Here is a 26,215-nt window from a genome sequence, read left to right on the forward strand (position 1 = left end):
AGAGACTGAGCCAGGCAGAAGCCATATTATCTTTTATGATCTAGTCTTGGAAGTCAAGCAGAGATACTGCCTCTGCAATTTACTAATATCAACCCACATTCAAAGGGAAGGGAATTGGACTCCACCTCTTGAGAGAAGAGTGTTAAAGAATTTGTGACCATTTGTTAAAACCTCCCCTGACTTCATCAATCTGCTCCCCTGCTTATTCTTCATGGAAGAATGCTAATTCTTTCTGTAATTCAGAACTAAACCACCATATTCCTTCACCTTTATTATAGACACTTTATTAAACATCTAATAGAGGGGGTAAACATTCTAGGAATGTGTAAGACAGATGCACATGGTGCCATGTCTGCCTTTTAGAGGTGTGCCATCTGTGAAGGAAAACACAAGGCACTTGGGGGTAGGGTATGAAATAAGTATTGATCGGGACCAATATTCAATGTTCAACAAGTATTTATTGAGGATCTGTTATGTGTCAGACACAGTGCTAAGCTCTAGGAATACAGTGATGAGTAAGATTGATGTTCTATATTCTGTGTATCCATGATCTAATCTGTAGGATGGCCATAAGGAAGCAGTTTAATTAAGAGGTGTACATCACCCTCACCGAAAACACTTCCACAAACTCTCCAGCAAATACCTCTTGTCCAATCCAATGATATCCAGTGGTCAAGTCTGTGCCCTATTCTTCGTCTACCACACAGCCATCAGTATTTGTCACAGTTAACCTTCTTGATGTATTTTGTTCAACTGATTTTTGGGACAACACTTGCCCGATTATTTTTTTACTTTACAACCACCACTTTCTTATTCTCCACCGCTGCCTCTTTTTTCTCTTAACGTTGTGTCCCAGGGCTCAATTCTAGATCCTCCTCACTTTCCTTTGTAAACTCTCACCTTGTATGATCTTATCTCATTTCATGGCTTTTAACACTATCTATAGGCAAAGGATTCCCAAATTTATCTTTCTAACCCTGAATATCCCATAAGCACGTTAGTCATTTATCCAACTGCCTACTAGACATACAAGCCTATTTACCTAACAGGTCAAGTTTAGCAGGTACAAAACAGAACTTTTGTTTTCCCAAACACTCAAGCCCACTCCCTTCTGGTGGTATTCTACATTTGAAGTAATGATACTGCTAGCTATCCCTCATGCAAAATGTGTAGAGATCATTCTTGATAACTCTCTTCCCTCTTAATCAGCATGTAAAATCCATTAGAAAATTCTACTAGTATTTTAATCAAAATAAGTCATCATCACTACACTGTTTTATTATTATTCCCATAGCTACAACAACCATCTACTTAATATGCACAGTTCCTGGAACATAGTAGATGCTTAGTAAGACTGGTTGAGTAAATGAGTACATGCATGAAATAGTGGTGTAACATAAGGATAGTGATCATTCCTACCATATAAGGACACAGTATTGTGTAGTAGGGAACACCATAGGACAACAGTTCTAGCTAAAGCAGGATTAAGAAAGACATATAGTCTCCTTTGGTCAATACCTGAGACTTTGTGAGGTATATTGTATTTGGGGAGCTGTCTGAATCCCAAAAGGAAACTCTCTCAGTACAAACCTTCAATTTGAAATAGTAGTAAAGAGACATTCTATGAAATAGGTCTTTTCAAAAACTTTTCCCCTTAAAGATGAGGGAAGTTGATGTTAACAGCTGAAGTTGGTTTTCTTCCCCCTCTTTGACAAATTCAAAATGACAGGAAGATGTAAATTCTTGCCCTACCCCTCCGTATTATGAGTTTCATTTCTTCTGTGAGGGTAAAACTTATTTTCCTTTCTTCTCGGGTTTTTTTCGGAATATCCTTTTTACTCACGTGTCAGAGAAAGTGCATTTTTTTTAAATCCAAAAAATAAGTATAGCTTTTTAGGTTTAAAATATTTCTTTTTAGAAAACTTCCCTGGAAGCACAGTATACTGATATCAAAAAAGCAAATATCTTGTTGTATCTTGTCAATTTCATAGGAAATAATAAAACTCCCCCATTTCTCAGAAGCATGTGACTTTGTGTCCAATATGCAAAATTTTATTTTGGAAGGAAATTGTGTATCCAGGTTATTTTTATTTTCTATGTTGTGCTATAATTAATTTTCAAGTTGCACTATTAAGAACTTGTTTTTTTCCTCTGTTTATGTTACTTTTATTTATTTATTTGGTATGGTGTTTAAGCTGCACTTATCTTCGTTCTGATGAACTGGTTAGAGCTTTTAAGAGCTCTTTACAAAGGTGTATTAAAACTAGCTGGAGAGCAAGGATTGCCTTAGTTAAAAAAGGTTTTTTAAAAATGTGTCTCCCCCGAGGAACCTACTCAAATTACTTTAAGAAATAAAAACGTTCGGGGCATGCCTGGCAACTATCTGATGGGAAACAGTTCATCTATGGGAGTGCCTGTCGGGAAGATTAGTCCTAGGGCAGATTGCTCAACCTTTCCTGTGCTGAATAGCTCCTTTGCTTTTTACCTGAAGGATCCAAATTAAAATTGGAGAGGGTTGATTGAGGTGAATACTGGTGGTTTAGAGGCGGCACACACACAAACACACAATGGCATGTTTGAAGCCTCCCGAGAAACAGCATTTTATCCCTGTTCCCCCTACTGTAGATGACATAACAAAAGCAATAATAACAGCATTAACAAAAACGACGATTTATTGAGTGTTTCCTCTCTGCCAGGTACTGAAAACCACTTTCTAAAGTAGTGACTGCTGTATACACTTTCCGCAACTAAAAACTTGAAGTTCAGACTGGGCATGCAATTTAACTAGAAGTAAACCACTAGTAAACAGAAGAGCTGGAGTTTTAATTCTGGTCTATTTGATTCCTAATCCCATAGACATAAATAAGGCCTCTCTTCCTTCCTCTCTCTCTTCCCCTCTTCATCCCTCTTTGTGTTGGCTCCATAGCCAACACCCCGCCCCAAAGTATTTTTTTCTTTTCGGAAGTCTGTAGGGGCATAGGGCAGGGTCATATTGCTGCTAATGGGTTTAAGTAAGCCATCTAAATACAGAATGTGCTAAGGACAGGCCTGGCTACCCAGTTATAGCCTCCTTTTAGCTTTGGCTAGAAAGAAATCCCCAGAGCAAGTGTTAAACGTGGTCACCCACGCTACTTCCTTTCTTGGCTGAAGGTCAGAGAGAGTGAATTCTGGACCCAGCACAAAGTCTTATTCAGGAAATCATAACTGCCACAACCCAAGCACTCAGAATCTCAGCTTTGAAACTGAGTTTGTGGTCATTGCCCAATTTTATTGGCTTTGATAGTGTGTGGGTCTGGCTTCCAAATAAACATACTCTTTTATTTTTTGCTATAATTTTTGACATGCTGCCTTTTGAAACAATAATAGTAACTCTATAAATAAGTAGCTTTTAAATGGAAATATTTCCCAATTTAATCCCCTCTACTAAATATTTAATGAATATGTAATAAATAAACATATCATTCATGGAATAAAATTCTACCATTATCTCTACATGATAATTTTTTTAAAGAGTAAGATTCTCTTCTGGAAAAATCTTTAACAGTAGTTTATTTAGAAACAATATGATTCTGTTAATTTTACTTTCCTTCCTGCAGTTTATTTTGTGGTTGCTTTTATTTCTGCAGTTTTAAAAAGAGATATAAAATTAATTTCTTAAAGAAATTTTGACTCTTGATTCTTCTTAAGCATCCAAAGTATAATCTATGCTATATTGAATGGTTGCAAAAATGAACATGACATAATGTAAATATATTTAATTAGAAAAATAACAAAATTTAAAAAGTAAAATTTAAAAATTGAAAGACCTAATGCTCAAGTTATTTGAAAACGATACATCTTGAGAATTACAACATTCAACTGTTCGCCTATTAACTTCAAGCACCATTAAATGCCTCTGTGCTTGTACATAATTGTGCTGTGAAGGACAAGAGGAATTAACACCCAACACCCGCTCTACTTCTCTGTGAAACTTGGATGAAACACGTGTTGTTTCTTCTCAGTTGGTCTCTTATTTCTAAAAATCATAATTTCCTTGCTTATTTACATGCATGTATTCCTTGTCCATTCCCTAATCCCTAAGAGTATGTCAAATCTCCGTTATTATTTTAGTCCTTAATACCATTACATTTTACAAATTATATGTTTACCTATAATTATGTACTTTTAGAGTCTGATTAATAATGATCTTCTCCACTGTGAGATCCATGTGGCAAGTAGTTTTATGCATTTTATTCATAATATATATCTATATCACTAAAGGCAAGATTGACATAGCATCTGCTCAACAAACTTGTTGAATAAATAAATAAGTCAGTGAAGGAGGGGAAGTTACTATAATCTGTTTAAGTTTTATTATATCCCACTAGACCATGAATATGGTGTATTTCAAAAATTGTTTCACCAAATATAGAACACTCACTATATTTCAGCCACTGTTTAAGGCAATAGAATTAAGCAATGAATACAATCCTATATAGTACCTATCCTCAAGAAGCTAGGAATGAGTGTGAGGTAGGGACACATATATTCAGAGAAACTAGAAATAAATACTATATAGACAGTGGTTGAAGCTATGAAGGGGAAATATAAGGTACCCTGTGAAAGAATATTGGGGGCCTACTTTAGATTGCAGAGTCAGGGTGCCTTTTCTTTGGCACATTTCACATAATTTGGTATTTTTGTCATATTTTTATGCATAGTTTTTATATCTTATTTATCTAACTGGATATAAACACAAGGCATTACACTGTATATCTCCTTGGTTTTTCAAAACTTTAAATTTAATGGTAAACATATAATCACTCATTATGAATTTAGGAATTGGCTGAGGACATATTCTCTTCAAATTACTAAAAATTTAAGGCATAAACAGAGGCTAGAGAAATTTCTGCTCCCAGATATTGCCAGTAACAGAGGTTAGTCAATAATCCAGCTCATGGAAAGTCATTTTAAAACTTGACTCTCTTGGGACCTAAGGATAGCTTCACTAGATTTATTTCAAGCCAGCACATTATAGTTTGTCTAAATGAACTGTTATTTCCTGTTATTGATACCCATAACTCTTAAAAGCAGTAACTTCTCTTGTAATTTAATTTAGATTGACTCTTGGAAATAGAAACTTTCAAAGAGCATTCTTTAAGAAAGCTGTATTTCTGTTAAGTGCTAACATAAAGAACTAAAAGTAATAATTTATTCTATTTTCTTTCCTGTATCGTCTTTCCATCTGAAATTCACTACTACACCAATACTGACCGGGACCAATACTAGACTGAAAAATATGAGAACAGAATAAGAGGGGTTGATTGGAAGGTGAGATACTGAGTAGGGAGATCAGAGGCAGGTTTTTCTGTGCAGAAATGGAATTAGAGCTTTTTTGCGCCACTCTTTTGAAGAAAAAAATATTTTTACCACTCCTACAGTCATTTCCAAGATTTAGTTGCCACAGTCCTATCATCTTTTAGTAAACAGCAGCAAAATGTTTCATAGCTCTTTATTTCTCCTTTTTAGTCTGAATGCCTGGAAACCAAGAAATTTGCATCTCATTAGCTCGTCAACAAAGACTGAAGGCCATGCAGAGTTTGCACATTCTTCTTGAAATTAAATTTATTATACATTTTTCCTTGTAGAAAGGATTCAGTTGGATAGCAATTTTTAATATTAATTGCTTACAAATATAATAATGTAGGGGCTAGAAAATCCTTTATTCGTTGGTAACACGTAAATTGTTATCAATATATTATCTATTTACTTTCTCCGCTAGGAGGATTAGAGTGAAAATATTTATCTGGATAATTTGAATGATGTAAGAAGGGGAAAAGTTTCCATCCTCAAGGTTGGGAATAGATGTCAACAATTCCAGATAGGCTTCCAAATCCAGATGACCTAGTTAATTTTATTTCAGGGCAATGAACAGATGGTGTGTGTTCTCAGTCTATCTGGCATTAACGTGCACTCTGTCACCATAAGACTTAACGGTGGCAGATGGCAGTTGCGTTAGCAAACATTCAGTTCTCTCTCTTTGATTCTTCCCTTAGGATTGAGGAAGGCCTGGCCGTGGCTCACAGCTGAGTCACACCTCTCCAGTAAAGCCTGAGGAGAGCATGTCAAACCACCGGAAGACCTCAGTCATGTGGGTTTTCCGGTTCACCCGTGGCAACAGGTACAGCTGGGGCCTGTTCAAAGGCTTGTGGTGGCTATTCTGGTCTCATTGCTAAATCCATCTGGGGTCCAGTGCCACCCCAAGGCCAAGTAAGGCATTTCTATGAGATGGGTGGAGTTTTCTCACCCTCTCGTGGAAAAGTGCCTGGATATATCAGAGCAGCCTTTCATGGCCTCTGTGGACTTTTCTGGATAGAAAAGCAGCCAGCCATATTTAGCAGAGTTTTTTCCAGCAACATGAATCATTTAATTCTCTTGGTTGATCAATAGAGAATCAAGGCAACAGTGTGAGAAAAAAAAAGTTTTTCTTTTTAAAGAAGATTCTAGACTTTTCAGGAATCCAGACAAGAATATGTTACAGATGTACTCATGCACTTGCATCTCCATAAAGCGGTCCTTGGCATCCTAATTGCTGTGCACTTCAGATGAGACTAGTGCTTAATTAATGAACTAACTCTAAAATCAACATATAAGAGTCAGCTGGGACTGTGAAGATGCTGTCCTGGGAGATGTTGCAAGTTTCAGAGAATCTAAAAGATAATTTTCATCTTTTAGGAATTACAGAATAAGGGAAATAATGCAAGTGAAAAAATATGGATGGGGGATTTATTAAATCATTTGTCCCTGCTTTATGGGCATGTACTTTTCAATATGCAGGATTTTAAACTCTAAACATTTTAAAATTCTCTTTCAATTTTGATGGTTCTTATTCTTGAACTAATCATAGATGTGCAAGGCCCAATAAAGAAAAATGTGATTGATAATTTAAATTGCACATGTTCCATAATGCAAATTTGCTATATCATCAGAGCTGTGAAACATGCCAGAAAATATATTTTATAATTTATTTCTGGGTTAGCAGTTGGAGATAACAAGCAATGTTGGGGGCTTGTTACTTATTGCCATCTGAAATATATGCAAGTATAAAATTCCTTTGATCCTGGTCATGGATATTTCACCAGCTGGTATAAAATACTTAATAGTAAGCTGCAATCTCTTTCTGGATTCAAGCCCTGCTTTGCTGAAGAGAGATATAAAACCACTATAGCAGTTCAAATACCACTGGCCTATTGGTTACACTGCACAGGGAACATTATACCCTGCATATTAGCTTTCAGGAACTAACTAACAGCTTCTCTAACTAAATGTGTTGGCAATATATAGAGATAATTTAGAACGTTGCAATGTCAATCTTTGAGTTAAAAATATTGGGGTACATTGGATGCATACTTTAAGGCAGGCACTTGTATGAGGTTTTAGATTCATAAATACACTGATTAGAATACAATACATTTTTAACAGTTTATTTATTTTATTTTTAAAATTTTTGTAGAGACAGGGTCTTACTTTGTTGTCCAGGCTGGTCTTGAATTCTTGTCCTCAAGTGATCCTCCTGCCTCAGCCTCCCAAAGTACTAGGATTACAGGCATGAGTCACCATACCCGGCCAAGGGCAGAATACATTTAAAGGAATGATAGAATACAGTCATCTGATCTGATGGATTTATTTCTAGTATTCTTACATATCTTTCAAAATTTGACTAGTAAATTAACAAGTAGACCTGAATTGCTTTTATACACATTTGACTTGATATTGTCCTATTTCTGTAAGCAAGATTTTGATATAGGATCTCCCCTAAAAACCTGAATTTAAAGGAAAATGCCACTTTGATGATTTTCTAAACATGAGTACAGAACACACTGTAGTTCTAGTGATTTCTAAAGAAGACTATAGATTACATGAATTCTGATACCTTTAGAAATGCAAGCTCTTGTTTTGCTTTATTTTAATTTGCTTTTTAATTATTCATACAATTGCCTCAATACTCTCCTTTGATTTGCTGTAGAGGCCTCAGTTTATAGTAATCTCACAAGAATAGTGCCAAATGTATTTTTTCCTGTTGGCTTTGGAGGTGCTTTCGGGGTTTATAAATATTTTAAAATATATAACCATTGAATTTTAGAGCAGATATAGACTCTGAATTCATTCCAATGTGGGAAGTCTCAGAGAGTTTGGAAGTTAAACAAGGTCACAAAGATAGAATAAAGCTGTCATGAGAACCAACACCTTTAGTTGTCAACGAATGAAGCTATTTTTTCATGGTAATACAACTAAACATTAAGATGAAGTGTCTATAGGATTCCAGTGAGTAAAAACCAACAGGAGGAGGCTAAGACTTAGTTACTTAGCTCAAGTGGTTGCTTGTAAGAAAAAAAAAAATCACAAAATCTTTTATAGCAGGATAGCAGGATAAAATCCAGTGGCAAGAAATGTCTACTGCTGGAGTCATAAAGTCTTCCATCAAAAAACTCTATTATAAAATAAATGCTCATACTTTAGCCATTATTTACCTTATGTAATATATCAAATTTATCTTATATAATATGGGAAATATATCTTCTATCATTTAGTAATTATTTTCCACACGAAAGGCAAAGATTCTTGTGTGGATCCCAGAAGGCATCATAGAGGTATCTCTGTCTCAGGCAGGAGTCCTACTTCTTGAAAGACAGGCTACCAAAAGGTAAACTTTACAAACTTCACAGCTTTCCCCAACTCCTAATAGAAGTGAGTAGATGAGTAAAATAAGGTTCTTATGAAGTACATAAAATAATATCTCAAGTACTCTGCTGAATGCTTCTTAAGTATTATTTGATTCTTGTGTAACAACACCCTGAAGTAGGAACTGTTACCACTCCTATATTATAAGTGGGATAACAGAAGTTTAGAGAGTTAGGGCCTTTTCCTAAGATCACATGACTGATTTACAAAGCTGAAGTTCAAATCCATGTCCATCTGAATCCAAAGATTCTGTTTTTATAACCATCAGCTCTAGAATGGCTAGGTTTCACAGGCAAAAAACACAGGATACTGAAAGGCATGTCATGTAAAGACCTGTTGAGCTTCAGAAGGTCAAGATATTTGGGTTGAGTCCTGCTGAAATGGACTCTCAAGAGCTGATTGTTTAATATTCAGGAATTTTGCAAGTTAGTTGTTAAATTGTTGATAGCTTGAAATGAGCTATCGTGGAAGTATTTACACCACCGAAATTGGCTACAGCTACAAAACAGGGTTTTGTTTCCACAGAGTTGGTTTTCCAGCACAACATTGGGTACTGGAATACTGGAGTTACAAGACAAAATGTATGAAGAAAAAAAACAATAGAAGAATCTAGAAATGTACATTAAGGTCAGTTTATAAAGGGCCCAGGTAAATGTGGTTACAAAGTTTTTGGAATGCAAATCCAATTATGGCACCCTTTAATCTATAACCCTCCAATGGCTCCCAAATGAAATAAAGTCTAAGCTTCATTTCCTTACATGAGAAGCCCAGAGAGAATGTGGCTTATGCTTTCCTCTTCAATGTCATCTTTGTAATTCTAACCCTCTCACCCTCCCATCAAGCTACAGCCATGCTGGTCACCAGGTCCCTAACAAGCCAAGCTCTTTCCAACTTTAGTCCTTTACATTAGCTGTTCCCTTTGCCTACTATGTTATTCTAGTTTTTGCATAGTTGTGTCCTTTAGATCTCAGCTTAAATATCACCTCCAGAGAAAGGCTTTTCTTGATCTACAAATCTAAAGTAGCTGTCTGGTAAGTCCCTCTCTTTTATATCAGTCCATTTTAACACTCTGCTTGATACTTAATGATGTGGCACGGGGGTTAAATGCCTTGCTTCTGAAGCCAGACTGCTGGGACCCATTATTACTCCACCACGGAGTAGTTGTATGACTTTATCAAAGTTGCTTGTCTCCACGACTCAATTTCCTATTTGTAAATAGGATGTAATTAATTATCTTTCATGAGGTTTCTACGGGAATTCATATGTGTAAAACCACATAAGAGAGAGAACGGTGATTGGCTCATTACAGCATTAGGAATATATTAGATATTATTGTCCCTGATATCTGATATTTATTGATTTATTATCCAGTTTTCTCAACTAGAATATATGTTCAATAGAAGCAGGCACCTCATCTTTTCTGATTGCTTTAGATTCTTCCTGCTGCTGATTCCTAGGGCAGTGCCTGGCACATGGCAGCAATGATGTCACGGAGAGGAGGTATGAGAATGACCTGCTCATCCTTGGTTTCTGTTTGCCTTCCTGACCTCTCTCAGCTTTCTGTGTCGCTGCTCTGTGAGTCTAGAGCAATGGAAACAAGCATAGCTGCGTGCAGCAGTCCTTGCAGGGACGCAATGACAATGACAGCCTCTGCCCTCCTTGTTTAGGAAGCACAAAACTTGTCCTTAGCCCATGATGGCTATTCAGGAATGTGGGTACAATGCTTTCAGATCTTTCTTTTATAGAGAAAAGCCATAAATGTAAACATTTTCTGTATAAAATCACCCAAGTTGCAAATGCTTACAACCAGTTCAAAATTTTAAAAAAGGCCTATGACCTATGACCAAACAAATCATGTTTACAGGCTGGACTTGGCCTGGGGTTCACCTGTCTACAATCTGTGCTCTTTACAACCTGTGATCTTGAACTTGATCTCTTGGTTTTCTTTTCTCTCTTTTTTTTTTTTTTTTTTGAGACAGGATCTCACTTTGTTGTCCAGGCCAGAGTGAAGTGGCATGAACACGACTCACTGCAGCCTCAACCTTCCAGGTTCATGTGATCCTCCAGCCTCAGCCCCCCAAGTAGCTGGGACTACAGGCACATGCCATCACAGCAGCTAATTTTTGTATGTTTTGGTATAGACAGGGTTTCACCATTTTGCCAAGGCTGGTCTTGAACTCCTGAGGTCAAGAGATCCACCCACCTCATCTTCCCAAAGTGCTGGAATTACAGGTGTGAGCCACTGCGCCTGGCCTTGTTTTTCTTTATTTCCTTTTTTTTTTTTTTCTTTTTTTTTTTTTTGAGATGGAGTCTCACTCTGTTGCCCAGGCTGGAGTGCAATGGCACTACCTCGGCTCACTGCAACCTCTGCCGTGCCGCCCAGGTTCAAGTAATTCTCCTGCCTCAGCTTCACGAGTAGCTGGGATTACAGGCGTCCACCATCACACCTGGCTAATTTTTGTATTTTTTGTAGAGACGGGGTTTCACCATGTTGGCCAAGCTGGTCTTGAACTCCTGACGTCAGGTGATCCGCCCCAAAGTGCTGGGATTACAGGTGTGAGCCACCATGCCTGGCCCTGGCCTTGTTTTTCAATTTTGAGGTCAGTGTCCTCTGCTCATGGACACCTTTCAGACAAACTACCTGAGGACCACACTCTGCAGCTGCATGTTCCTGAATCTTGCCATTGCATTTTCCTGAGCATACGGTCTCTTTGACTCACTACACACACCCTCCCAAGATGGCATCCTTTACCCTGGATCTTGTTCCTGGGTTTAACAGATATTAGATGAGAGTTACCGTGGTTCACACCAAATTAGGTGGAGTATGTCAGAGAGTCGAGGATGAGGAAGGTGGATAGTTTGGGCTCTGGTTTAAAGGTTTATTATTGGAGAAAGATGTCATCTGAAGAAAGGGACTTCCATTTCCCATTTCTCCCTTCCTTCCTTTTTCCTTCCCTCTGCCCTATGGTAACCTTAGTCTAATCTCTGTCCTCAATCAGCAGGTTTGCTGAATTTAGAGGGCTATTATGGCAGTCATGCCTTTCTGAGGCCTTGCCTTTTTAATGAACGTTTGGCTGGGGAAAGGGGGCAATCTAGAACAGCTGTGTCCAAACTTTTTAGATTGCATGTCTTCTTACCAATAAAAAATTAAGCATTCTTCCATATATGTATATTTACTTATTTGATATGCAATCTAGTGTTCCAGTGTATTATGCACATTTTCAAACACACGTAAAATATTGATTTAAAATAATGCGATGAAATATAAACATATTTGGGAGGCCGAGGCGGGAGGATCATGAGGTCAGGAGATTGAGATCATCCTGGCTAACGTGGTGAAACCCCGTCTCTACTAAAAATAAAAAAAATTAGCCGGGCATGGTGGCGGGTGCCTGTAGTCCCAGCTACTCGGGAGGCTGAGGCAGGAGAATGGCGTGAACCCGGGAGGCGGAACTTGCAGTGAGCTGAGATCTCGCCATTGCACTCCAGCCTGGGCGACAGAGCAAGACTCCATCTCAAAAATAATAATAATAATAATAAATAAATAAAAATAAAAAATATAAACATAAGCTTCATTCTCTCTTTCCAGTCCATGGGGAATTGTCAGGTACACTTCATGGGTTGGAGATACCCAGGTCTAGAGACACATCAGACTCTAGGGTGGATGCTTTACCAGATGGGGTGTGTGAGTGCCTGCCTTACCTGATTTTTTGGTCAATTTTGCACTGGAGTGCTGTCCAGGATGTAAGTGCCCTGACAAATATGCAAGCCTAGAGCCTCATCCTCAGGACGACTGCTGGGAATCTCTGCAGGGCCCTTGGGGTTGAACAGCTGCTTGCTGAGCCTTTGACCTGAGAACCAGATACTTATGTGTCTCTTCACTCACATTTTCTTTCTTCATTGTTTAAGAGTTGTGCAGATCACCAAAAACATAATATAAATAATGGGAGCTGTGTACAAGCCTCACTTGGGCAGAAAAGTTGGATATCAGTCCCAAAATACAGATCTGCTTGCTGCATGGAATCTGAAGATTTAATGTGCTCATGTCCCATCTAACCACAGCACCCTTCTCAGGGTGATCTCACTCCTTATGGAAATAATGGAGTTGGATTGGTTTTTTTCAAGATTATTAGGGTGTGTTTATCATATTCTCTGGATTACTGAGTTTATAACCTCTGTTCCATGATGCCAGAAACAAAGTCAGAAGCTTCAGTGTGCAAGGCCTCATCATCCTCCCTAAACCTGGAGGGCAGATTTATTTTAACAGCTGTACATTACCTGATTGGAATAACGAGACTTGTGAAAAGGTCAAGGAGAAAGAGCTAAACAGCACATCTGTTCCAATCACAGAACCATATTTCTAGGAAGCTGGAAAAGCAAACATTCTAACATTCTATTTGTAGAAAATCCCAACAGTCATTTTAAGCATAATTTCACTGTGACTGTAAAAGAAAGTATTTGTCTTCTTCCTTCTTAATATTCCTTTTTCAAGAGATGGAGTTACATAGTGAAGTATTGCATCTGTCAGATGTTCTTTTGAACCCTGACAAAAAGTTTATGTGACTTTTTATTTTACCAAGCATTATTTTTTCTTCCACTAATCCTATGTTTATCCTCAAAAACTTTATTGCAATCCTGGGGGTTCTGATTGAAAAGGAGTCACCAAGAATTCTGAATGTTTTCCTGATGTGCTGTCACTCAAGATATCTTCTATAGTTATTTTATCCACAACTCTTTTCAAATTAAATTTTATTAACTGAAATCATCCTCTTTCTAAAATAGGAAGGCATCCTGACTTGGACAAAGCTAAACTGTGCATTCCTTTTACTAAACTGTCAAGATTAATCCTTACTGTCCCTGCTGTTACAGTCTTAATTCTTCACTGACAAATGTGAGCACATGTGCTATGAGAAGAGACAGCTGGTTGAAGTGTCTCATTTTGACAAACATTATCTGTGGTTCAGTGTCAACCTGGGGAGATACAGCAAATGGCATTCCATTGAGATTGCTTCTTGGGCAGTGAACATTTTAACCAGTGACTTAGATCTTGGAGTAAAAAATATGCTTAGAATGTCTGTGATAGGGACTAAAGTTTGTAATGGGAGCAGATCTACTCCCTGACCTACTCTTCTCTACTTTAAAAACTCACTATGGCTTGGAGAAGTTATGGATGATTTTATATAAAGAAGTAGAAATCCCAGTAACAATTACATGTGCCACCTCTTTTGAATAAACTGTTATAAGGCAGGCAAAGACTTTCTACTGGGCTCTACCTTCATCCTAGACTGACTCCTTTATCTTTTCTTTGCTTCCATGAAGCTGAAGATTGTTTACTCTAATTCCTGTTTGCCACTGCCTGAGACCCAGCCTGGGTTTTCATCATCTCCACCGCTGTATTTTCTGGAAGAAAGAACCCTATTGGGGGTTGTTAAGGGTTTAGCTGCACACATACAAGGAAATAGATTTTTCTAAAATTCCAAATAATAAGGATGATGAAAATCTACAAAAACTTTTTAAAATAATACTAATAATAGGTTTTCTGGTCAAAAATACAAATAGAGGTAAGTCTAAGATTTCCTATCTTGATTCATTCACTTTGTTTCAGTCTAAAAGTGAGACATGCCAAATCCATTCAAATTCTGCTAAAACCAAGCTCTTCAGATTCTAAACTCGTAGATTCCCACTGGTCCAATGGGATTGCTTATGCTTTTCGGGTTAGGCTTCCTGGTCTTCTCAGTGTATCTTCTATGTTTTTCTCTCTGGATCTCAGGCTTATTACCAGTGTTGCAGAATTACTCATGGCTCTCTTGGGTCCTTTCCTTCCTCCTGGCAACTTGAAAGAGAATGACTATCAAAGAAGTCTCTTCTGATCCTCAAGTAATCCTGTACTGACATAAAAATTATCTATTTTTGCCCTTTGGAATTCCTACCTTCTCCTCTCTCATTATTTGGTTTGTCTTAATAGCAATGAGTCATGAAGGCTTACTCCTTCAGCATGTTCTGCTCTCAACTTGTGACCAAGGCTTAATTCTTTATTGGGCATGTGGCCTCAATAGAGTGCTCCCTCTAGACATTAACTTCTCTAGGTCTCATCAGTTTTCTGAAAGCACAATCTCACCTACTTTGTTTTTAAAAATCTTACCTTTCATAGGTTCAATCATTAATTTTTTTTTCTGAAACTGAGGAAAATCTCATATGTGCAGTAACTGCACTTTATGAAGTAATTGAAACACCCTCATTTCAAACTACTTTTTTTCTTTTTTTCCTTTTTTTTTCAGACAAGATAACATTTTGATTTATTAAATGTGGACTGATTCAGAGAACTAATTTATTTTTAGCATTCGAAGATGCAAATTCCTTTTCTATTTGCAAATTATATTTTTTCATAGGATTTTTTTTGTGAAACTATGGTTTCATTCCTACTTTTTTATTCCTACTTTTATTCCTCCATGGCACACATTTACCTATGTAACAAACCTGTACTTCCTGCATATGTACTCCTGAACTTAAAAATTAAAAACAAACCTGTGTCTCCCCAGGTTGACACAGAACCACAGATAATGTTTGTCAAAATGGAACACTTCAACCAGCTGTCTCTTCTCATAGCTGTCTCTTCTCCTACTTTGTTTTCTAAAATTTTCATATGTAAGGAGGCAATTGAATCCTTACCACAAAAGAACAGCTCAGCTTCACGGTTCCCACCCAAAACATGGGCTCAACTGTGGCACAGAGCAAAGGGCTCCAGTGCTGTGCATCTCATTATGTCTGGAAATGTCTGCTTTACCTCCCAAATCTGTCTTCCTTAATATCTAGTCTCCACCTTCTGTTTACACTTAATGTTTCCACTCTACTTGCTTTCCACAGTCTCATCTGGGACCTGGATATCAATCCCACTTTGTTCTTTGATCAAACGTTTGTTTCCCTCCCACCTTTCCACACTCAATCTCAGATGCTAGAATTGTAGCCCAGGCTCACATATTCCTAGGAAAAGGGGTCAGCAATAAGAGGTCAGACAAAAAAGTATGATTCTCATGTGTGTAGTAACAGAAATTGTTTTTGTCTGTGATTTTAGGAAATCTGTCTTATTCGTTCATACTTTTTTTCCACGATTTTAATTATTTCTGTGCTCACTAGTTAGTGTACTTCTTAAGGATGTTGTAATCTATAAACGTATAACTGTTTTGATATTCCAATGGTGAGATATGAAAAGATGTAGAAGGGTCAAGCTACAAAATGCCCTGTAAAGAATAACTTTTTTTTTTTTTTTTAATCCAGATAGGTCAGGGAGGCACAGCTGAAAAGAGAATCTTGGTTTTTACCTAAATCCTGTGACTTCATTTGTCTTAGCAGCTGCATTCTGAAGATTGTGAATTATTGAGGAGGTAATTCTCAGTATTATCTGAGCTGAGTTTTTCAAGGTAGTACTTCAACAGTAGAACTATAAATGTCTTATAGACACCTATAACACTGTCTAGTTTATTCAAACTTCTCCATAATTCCTATGAACAAAAGGGACACTTCCTATAAAATGTAGTTCAATATTTTTTACACATCCATTTCAATCAGTATAATTTTGCTGAATTGAATTATTTCTCTCTCATGTTCAGAGCTCACATGATTATGGCTGCCTATATTACCATAGGAGGAAAATAATACATTTAGATAATAAATAATAAGTAATTTCTCCAAATACATAATGACTTGTTCTCTCACCTTTCCTACCTCAAGTATTCCAAGTCCCCCTTTGAAAGAAAAATGAAAAATCAAAAACCAAGACTTGGCCCCTTTGTTATGTGCCACAGTTGGGCCCATGAGTAGGGTGGAAACCATAAAGCTGGGCTGTTCTTGTAGCTCTAGCTATTTGACTGACTCCTTAGATATGAAAGTTTTAGAAAAGGAAGTAGATTAAAACCATAGTTTAACAGGAAACAGTCTTATGAAAAGGAATCTAATTTGCAAAGAAAAAAGTAATTTGCACTGTTGGATGCCAAATTTCGATGCTATTATTTTATTATTTGTTATTATTATTAATCCTTGATCCTTTACAATCCTTTATAATGATGACTTCTAGCAGAGCCTCCTGATGAATTCCAAAGGTTTAATCAGTTTCATGGCTTAATTCATAGCTCTTTTACATTAAAGAACTTCTTCAATTAGGGAATAATTATTTCATGAAGTACAAAAGGTTGAAAGTGATGAAGTTAAAAAAGTGGCATACACATGCATGTGTCTTTAAAATAGAATGATTTATGTTCCTTTGGGTATATATCCAGTAATGTAATTGCTGGGTCAAATGGTATTTTGGTCTTTAGGTCTTTGAGGAATTGCCAAATTGCCTTCCACAGTGGTTGAACTAATTTACACTCCCACCAACAGTGTATGAGCATTCCTTTGTCTCTACAATCTTGCCAGCATCTGTTATTTTTTTATTTTAATAATAGTCATTCTGACTGGTATGAGATGGTATCTCATTGTGATTTTGATATGCAGTTCTCTAATGATCAGTGACATTGAGCTATTTTTCATATGCTTGTTGGCTGCATGTATGTCTTCTTCTGAGAATTATCTGTTCATACTATTTGCCTAAAAACTTCCTAATAAGGATTTTTTTTTTCTTGTAAGTTTGCTTAAGTACCTTACAGATGCTGGATACACCTTTGTCAGATACATAGTTTGCAAAAATTTTCTCCCATACTGTAAGTTGTCTGTGATAGACCGGATTAAAAAAATGTGGTACTTACACACCATGGAAAACCATGCAGCCATAAAAAAGAATGAGATCATGTCCTTTGCAGGGACATGGATGGAACTGGAGGCCATTATACTTAGCAAACTAATGCAGGAACAGAAAACCAAATACCACATGTTCTCACTTATAAGTGGGAGCTAAATGATGAGAACACATGGACACATAGAGGGGAACAACACACACTGGGGCTTTTTGAGGGTGGAGCGTGGGAGGAGGAAGAGAATTAGAAAAAATAACTAGTGGGTACTAGGCTTAATACCTGGGTGATGAAATAATCTGTACAACAAACCTCCATGGCACACATTTACCTATGTAACAAACCTGTACTTCCTGCATGTGTATCCCTGAACTTAAAATAAAAGTAAAAAAAAAGATAAAAATATTGGGCCAAAAGAAAAAAAAAAGCAACATACCACATCTAGATTTTGCTGCACATATAAAGTTTGTTTGGATTGGAAAAGGGATGTCTTCCCTTCTTGATCTCTATCTATCTTTTCTCTCTTTTATTCCTGTCATTTTCTTTTCCAGCCCTTTTTTTCTATCCCCTGTGAGCTACTTCACTGGCAATGATCTATTCACTCTGGGAAGGCAGTGTTATCTCCTTGGTATGGTTTGAAATAATAATGCGTGTATGTTTTTAATATAGCACATAAAGTTGGGACTGCAGGATTCATGAAATTGCTTGGTGTTGAGACCAAGGATATTAAAACTTAAAACTAAATTTTGAAAGGAGAGGAAAAATTTAAAACCATCTTTCAATAGTACTGTCAATGAGTTATCTTTATGTATTCTCTCTTTCTTTTACATACGTATTGGTATAACAAAGCATGACTATATTTCTGTTTTGGTTACTCAGATGACTTTTTTCTTTTAGAATAATTGAGGTACTCCGCATAATGGATTTCCAGAAAACAAGAAGCTATACCCATGTCCTTGAAGCTGTTGGCATATCTCAGTGAGATGATATAGATTTATGTACTACTCTAAACAATTTTGCACACTTAGGGAATCCCCCATGTTCACTTTTCTCCCTACCCAATATTGAAGGTGTCTTTTTTTCCTGGTGAAGACCTGTACGTAAAATTTAATTAAGAATGACATCTGACACTATGAAATAGACTATATGTACTTTGTTAAATAATTCAGAGGTATAACAACAACAATTAAAAAACAAATGTGGAAGCAAAAAACACGTCTATTTGTTTTATTTTTGTATTGTCAACACCCAACACATTGTTTGGAATATGTCAAACACTGAGTAGATATTTATGAATTTAGAAATTAATTGATAAGGGATGATTGACATATGAGATGGCTCTGGTTTAACTTCCAGTTTCTGCTCACTGGATTCCATCATTCAAACTTGTCCTAAGATGATGAAGGAAATGACTGCAATTGACCTCAGGGTTACCATCTCTTTTGTTTTTCTGGTTCTGTATTGCCATACTGGTTCTTTCTAGTCCATTCTTCTACTTCTGCATTCATTTCTGGTCCCTGGCACAGCTTGAGCTTGAGCTTGGCAAAGCTGTATCTTTCTAGATAAGATATTTTCATATATCGACCCAGCTCTACTAACTGCAGAAAGAAAGCGCTCTTTTTGTATGTTACAATAGTTCAGTCTCTGGTCCTGCGTTCAATTTTTCCATATCAAAGCCAGTGGAGAGAGGAGAAAAGTACATGAGAGACAAGAATACATCTATAAGAGAAGGAATACATCTCATGAGAGAAAGAATACATCTTTCTCCACTGGCTTTTCTTCCACCAATATATATTTGATATTTAGACATACTCAAGAAATACTAATTTTAAGAATGAACAAATGAAGTACATAGACTTCCTTGACATCCTCATGTTTTTATGTAGAATTCCTTCCTTTCTTTCTTGGAAAGTTTACTTGAAATACAAGTCCATCTGGAATATTTCTATTTCCTCTCCTCCCACTCTCTCATTAATTCATAGTAATCTCTCTTCTACCTGTAACATTTCACAGAAGTATATTTCATAAGGCCATGATTCTTAAGCTGATTCACGATGATATGGAAAGAAAATGCTGTAATTTCTAAATACATTTTCACCGGTATTTATATTCTCATTGACATTGGAACCTCACTTGGTCCATATGTCAGAAGTTTGCATGTTAAGTCACATGATGATTCCTATGGGAAGAGTGAGATCCGTAAAAAGATGATGTTCCTGTTTTCGTTGAGCTTATTGCTGTATATTGCGGTCTTCAGTTATATATATTCCTGTTTGTGCTCATAATCAGGCCTATTATGAGTTAAAAACACTAACAGTCTAATAGGATCTAACAAGAAATAGGCTGAAAAAGTTGAATTTAAGATCTACTAAAAGATACATATTTACATCAACTACCATCATGATGAACTTTACCCTAAGTGTACACTGCCCTTTGAAATAATACTTAATAATATTAGCAAAACATTAATGATAGCTATTTATATTAGCAAGACCTTTAAAATATGTTTTTGTTAATTTCTGTTTCTTTTTTCTTTTTTCAACAGCTTTATTGAGGTGTAATCAATATAGGAAAACTGCACATATTTAATATATACAAGTTGATAAATTTGGACATATATGCATATACCCATGAAACTATCACCACAAGAAGGTAATATATACATCCATCACTTCCAAGAGTTTTTGTGTGCTCCCCTTTTCCCCCTGTGGTAAGAACACTAAACATGGGATGTACCCTCTTAGCAATTTTTTAAGTGCACAAGACTGTATTGTTAACTATAGGTACTATGTTTTACATCAAATCTCTAGAACTTATTCATCTTGTGTAACTGAAATTTCATACCCATTGAACAACAATTCCACATTTTCTTGTCCCTCCAACCTTGGCAACTATTCACTTTGGTTTTGTTTATCTTTTTATTTTGGTTTAGGTTCTGGCAGCACAACTCTTAACGTTTTGTGGAATACGGTTTCACAGATTACTAATCAGATACCAATATGGGACCTGCTGATTGCTGATTTTGAATAATGTTTACGATGCATTGTTAAGAGAGAAAAGAATATTGCAAGACAAAATGAATAATATACTCTTACTTTTAAAAACTTATGTGTACTTCTAGGCTTAAATATATACAAAGATGTAAGAAAAAAACTTGGTGATGAATTTACTGGTGATTCTTATCTACATTTTTCTATTTTGATTTGCATAGTAATGTTTAGATCCTGGGTCTTCCATTCACTCTATAAGAACCTTTGGGCAAATTACATAAACTCTGTGCTTTAGTTTGCTCACCTATAAAATGTCAGTTTTAAATGTTTTCGTTAGAGTAACTTATCTGTATTAATATTTTTCATACTTGTGGAACATATGCATATTTAGTGTGCATCTACTGTGAACTACAGAAAATAAACTAGGCTGGTTTATGTTATTTAGAACATCAAAAGCCCTTTCACAATTCGTACGTGTCAAAAGTTGAAATGAAACTGACCACACAATTCAGACCCACGATATTTTTCAGTCTAACAATGTCCCTCAACTGGCCCACAATAGGTTAGGCAGCAGCAGGGTGAAAGTGCTGTCTATGGTTCTTGTTAACATCAAAGGTCAAAAACATGGCCCGAATGTCTGTTTTTCATTAATAACCCATTATTCATAATCATAATCTACTTTTTCCCCCTTTAATCTTATTTTAATTTCTTTATCTACTGTTTAATTTTGGCAAACCGTATTCAAAGCTATTTATATTTTTCCTTTGTACCACCTCTTAATTTTTATTTATTCCAACTATGTCTTACTCAAGCTTTACTCTGTGAGCACCCAAGAGGACTAGTGGTCAGGGATTTTGCTGCTGTATTCACAAAGTGACATATCAGTTGAAGGGCCCTAGAGCATCCTTTAGGTGTAATCCATGGAAAAGTCAGTCTCAGGAGAATCTTTTTGGAACTATTTCAAATCAGATTTGTCAGAATTGGCTTCTATAGTGGTCTGTGCTCTCAAGTGACTGACAGACTAGTTTGCCTTGAAAGCCTGCATACTGTGGGATGATGTCGAGTAACATGAGAAAATGGGAATAAAAATGCGATGAAGCCTTTAATTTGCTTTATAAAATTTTTAAACATACACTTTCACTATCATAAGCACTAAATCCAAAATCCCTAAGTAAAAGAATAAAAAGAGAGAAAAAATCCCCATTAGTTTAGAAACATGTTTTCCAGTCTGGTTTCTTACTCTGTAGCTAACTATATTAAAGAGAATGGGGTTCACCTATGAACTCATCTTTCGTTCATCCTTTTAATCAGGGTTTTTCAATCTTAATACTATTGATATTTGGGACTGTATAATTCTTTGTTGTGGGGGAGCTGTCCTGAATTTAGCAGCATCCCTGGCCTCTACCGACTCAATGTCAATAGTGATACCCCCCTCCCCAATTGTCCAAAACCAACAACCAAATGTCTCCTTATGTCATGCATCTCTTGGGGGATAGAACCATCCACAGTGAAGGAGCACTGCTTTCAATAGTGACATTTTTATTTCTATTGATAGGTTTGGAGAAACACCAGATTGAACACTTGATGTTTAGTAGGAGTCTCTGAAGGAAGCACATTTTTTTCCCTCTGTTGGAGCTGTTTTAGAAAGGATTTTTTAAAAGTTTTGATGTAATTGTGTAAATCTAATCCTGAAAGCCTGAGAAGGGGTTGAGGTCGGGTTAAGGTAAAATGTTTCTTTATCTAAGACGTCATACCAGATGTGAACACAGGTATCAGAAGACAGATGTCTTTAATTCCTTTATTATTTGTATGATGACTGGCCCAAGCCAGCCCACACATGTGGATTTTACTGTTTGGCTTTGATCACATTGTGCCTTGGATCAAGTGATTTCTGAACTGTCAATATGTGTATAACTTTTCCATATTATCTAAGAGCATTTTTATATGAAAAACTTCAAATACTAATGTTGCCTATCAGAACCCTTGAAAAAACTAAGAAAGGAAAGTAAAAATGAAAGTAAAGAATAAAAAGTAAAAGTGTTAAAGGTAAGACCAACACTCAAACTATAAAATTAGGGTTCACCAAAGACTTCACTGTATGTTGATAGAATCAAAGTATGCATAAAAATTTAGCCTTCTCAGCGTAGCAGAGGAAAATCAATATCTTTCTCTTACTTACTACTAGGTTCACAGCTGAGGCCACTGTACAAAAAGACAGATTAAGAATGGAAACACATACATATTTATTTTATATAGGTTTTACAGGATATGAGAGCCTTTGAAAATGAAGACCCAAAGAAATCGGTAAACTCGTGCATTTTTATCTTTAGGTTTGATAAAGAGTGAACAGTTGTCGAGAAATATGATTGGAGGACAAAAAGATATGATCTAATATCTTTCTATTAGGGGGAACTTGACAAGGGCCTATTTTTTTTTTAAGTGTTCCTGGTGTTTCTGTGTCTTTGCTAATAAGAATATTTCTTTCCTCTAAGTAAAGGAAGAGTTCTTTTTGACTGAGAGTCCTATGAGTTCTTTTTGACTGAGAGTCCTATGAGTTCTTTTTGACTGAGAGTCCTATGATGTGCTTAAGGAAAGAAGAGCATAGGAAGGTCCTTCCTAGGTTTTATGACCTGCTTCAGGGGAAAAATGCAAGGGGAAGATATAAGGGACCTTCCTTCTGCTGCTTTTTCAAATGCCAAGATGCCACCTTTTAGAATAGAGTGTCTTCTATCCTCTCATCAAAAGTTTTTTAAAAAGCAACTTAAAATTTCTTTAAATACCACTCTTTCTAGGTAAATGTAACTGGCTATTTTTCCATCACAGACAAATAATTTCAATTAGATATATTAGCAATATATTAGAGGAGAATATGAAATAGAAAAGTGGCATCAGATCTATGGCTTATTTTTTTTTAAATAGTAATTTTAATGATTCATTGGCAACTTCAAGGCACGGTCCACTTGTATAAGCCCCACAAGACACAAATCCCCCAATCTAAATTCAAAATTATAGAGTGAAAATATGTAAATTTGCCTTCTCTAAAAGTCATATTAAAGATATTTCTAATCAATCTTGTGTTTTTCTTCTGGAGCAATTTCAATCTTATTGACATTTGGGCTGAATAAATCTTTGTTGTGGCAGCTGTCCTGTACAATATAGATTGTTTAGCAGCATCTCTGGCCTCTACCCACTAGCTAGTAGCAAATCTCCCCATCCATGCACAGTTGTGAAAACCAAAAATGTCTTCAAACCTTGTCAAATATCCCCGAAGAAGCAAAATGTCCCAATTGAGAACACTTGCTTTGGAAGAATAAAGTTAAACTGTACCCATGAACCCTCACAAAAAGAAAGAAAAAGGAGAAAAAGCAATGCAGAAAGAGATAAAGAAAGAACCAACAACCTTTTGAGCTTCTTGATATTTTCTTGACACTTTTTAATATTGCAGAAAAACCCATTTAGAGATAATAGGGATTTAAAAGAACAGCAGACAAAAGTGCATCATTTCAGTGTAATTGAGGAGAACCTGAACCCTTGCAATAGTCTCAGTAGGATGGATAACAATTGAAAAGTGTATCTTTAGCAATTTATGTGTTTTTGAATGCATGAAAAAAAATCCTTATCATTCTGCCTGCTACTTATATGACTTCTGCACGGTTGGAGAATCTATTTTGGGCAACTATAAATTTGATTTAAATGCAAACTATATTATGAGCCAAATGCATTCACTAGGGCTTGGACCAATCTATTTCTATTTGATGCTCTAGAAGGAATAGCTAGGACACATACTAAAATAACCCCATCACTCCAGTACAATAGAAACCAAATGAGTCAACCTGTTTTCTTTGTTGTTCAACATAGCAGCTCCAATTAAAGTTGGAGCTCGTGCACTCTGCTGTTTGCTAGCTATACCTTTTTATCTTTTTTCCGAGTTGCTGTGATGTCAAGCCTCCCACTTGGAGCACTGTGAATATCTACAGATATTATTATTTTATCTCAGCTCAAGCAATATCAGGTCAGTGTTTCTGAGATAAAAGGCAGGAACAAAGACAGTGCCATTGACAACAAGCCTGTGGGGGGACTAGGCTAACAATGAAAGACCTAGGCATGGCATCCACTGAAGGCCAGGCTCCTGACTCCTGTAAGAGGGCTAACCTAAATAGGACAGAACCCTTATGTGAAATTCCAAGGAATCTATGCAGGAAAAATGATACCAAATTCCTTCATCTTGTTCCTGAGTGGTATTTTCTTTACATTTAAGTGTTTCAACAGAAGGAATCTTCATCTAGCTAGAAATATCAATTGGGTAATTATAAATTTAAGAGAAGGATGTTTTCCTTAATAGACATAAGTGAACCCAGAACATCTACCTCTACTCATGTAAATTCATGGTCTTAGAGCATCTACCTCTACTCATGTAAATTCAATTAGGACGATATTGGCTGGATCCTTCTAGATAGCAGAGGCTTTCCAGCGTACCTGGACCTGGGTTTACTCTCAAAAGGAGACACAGTTATTCATTTTTTTAACTGTAAGCAATAACTAACTGATCTGTTAGAGGCAATAGAGTCTTTCACCAGGGCTACAGGCTGTTTGTACATTTTGTCACATGAACTGTATACCACTAATTATAGTTTATAGTTTTAGGGCACTGTTTGGAAACTGCTATAGTATGTAATCTTGTTTAATTGATTTTTATAAGCACAGATATTGTTAATCAATACACTGTAAATAATATTTACAGTGGAAGCATTGATCCATGTGCCCAGGGATAAAAAGGAAAAGAGCAAGTCTAGTGTAAACTAGGAGGTAATACTATATAAAATACAAAAATGAACAAAAGAGCCAAAACAATCTACTGATAAAATTGTTAGAACTAGTAAGTGTTCTGTAACTACGTATGTAAAAAATTCAACAAACTAATACATTTTCTATATATGAACAAAAATACATTAGAAAATAAATAAAAAGTAATATCTTATAATTGATACTTTCATAAATTCATGTACGATCTGTTAAAAAAGCAACCAAAAATTACTCATGCACACACAATATGAAATAAGTAAATGTGGAGATATTCCATATTCCAGTGAGGAGCAACAATTAATGCACAAATCTAACCTAATCCCAGTCAAAATATCGTTGAAGCTTTCATTTTTAATTGTGACAAGATGATTTTGAAATTCAACTACATGAAAAAGTGAAAAATAGCTAAGAACAATGAAAAAAAGTTCTTCAGAAAGATTAGCTCTCCCAGATTCTAAAACATGTTCTGAAACTATAATTATGAAATCAGTACAGAACTGTGAAGAATTAGTCTGACTATAAATAAATTTTATTATATAATTTAATATATAATAAAGTAGAAACATTTATCAGTAAGGTAAGGTAAATTATTCATTAGAAAGCTGGGACAACTGGTTAGGTGTTGATAATTTTTTTTTTTTTGGAGACACTTAGGTCTTAAATAATACAATAAAATTTGTTGTAGAGTATTTAAAGATTCTAGTGTAAAAATTCAGACTAAAGAGAGGCAGAAGAAACTACTTTGTCAACAGAGAAATTATAGGCAGATGTGCAGACAATCAAAACGATAAATAGAAAAGTTTTGCAGTGTTCCAGTTCCTGGGTACATCCTAGCCTGAAGCCCAGTGGCATCGCCATCCATGGAGTTCATGTCACACTTCTGTGATTATATCACAGTGAGATCTCCTTCTTTAATACAAGATAGTTCAAATGTGTTTCTATTCCTCATAACCAAAAATATTTTAATACAGTAAT

The 26,215-nt window shown here is 36.2% G+C and overlaps 1 long non-coding RNA gene across 1 annotated transcript; it reads left to right on the forward strand.

Moving 5' to 3' along the window:
* Positions 1 to 6,003: 6,003 nt before the first annotated feature.
* On the forward strand, positions 6,004 to 16,097 carry LOC134807495 (uncharacterized). Its single transcript, XR_010148106.1, has 3 exons — positions 6,004 to 6,160; positions 9,247 to 9,348; positions 15,997 to 16,097. It is a non-coding gene; the product is annotated as an uncharacterized LOC134807495 (long non-coding RNA).
* Positions 16,098 to 26,215: the final 10,118 nt, after the last annotated feature.

Source organism: Pan troglodytes, chromosome 10, assembly GCF_028858775.2.
Source record: "Pan troglodytes isolate AG18354 chromosome 10, NHGRI_mPanTro3-v2.0_pri, whole genome shotgun sequence".
Classification (NCBI taxonomy): Eukaryota; Metazoa; Chordata; class Mammalia; order Primates; family Hominidae; genus Pan; species Pan troglodytes.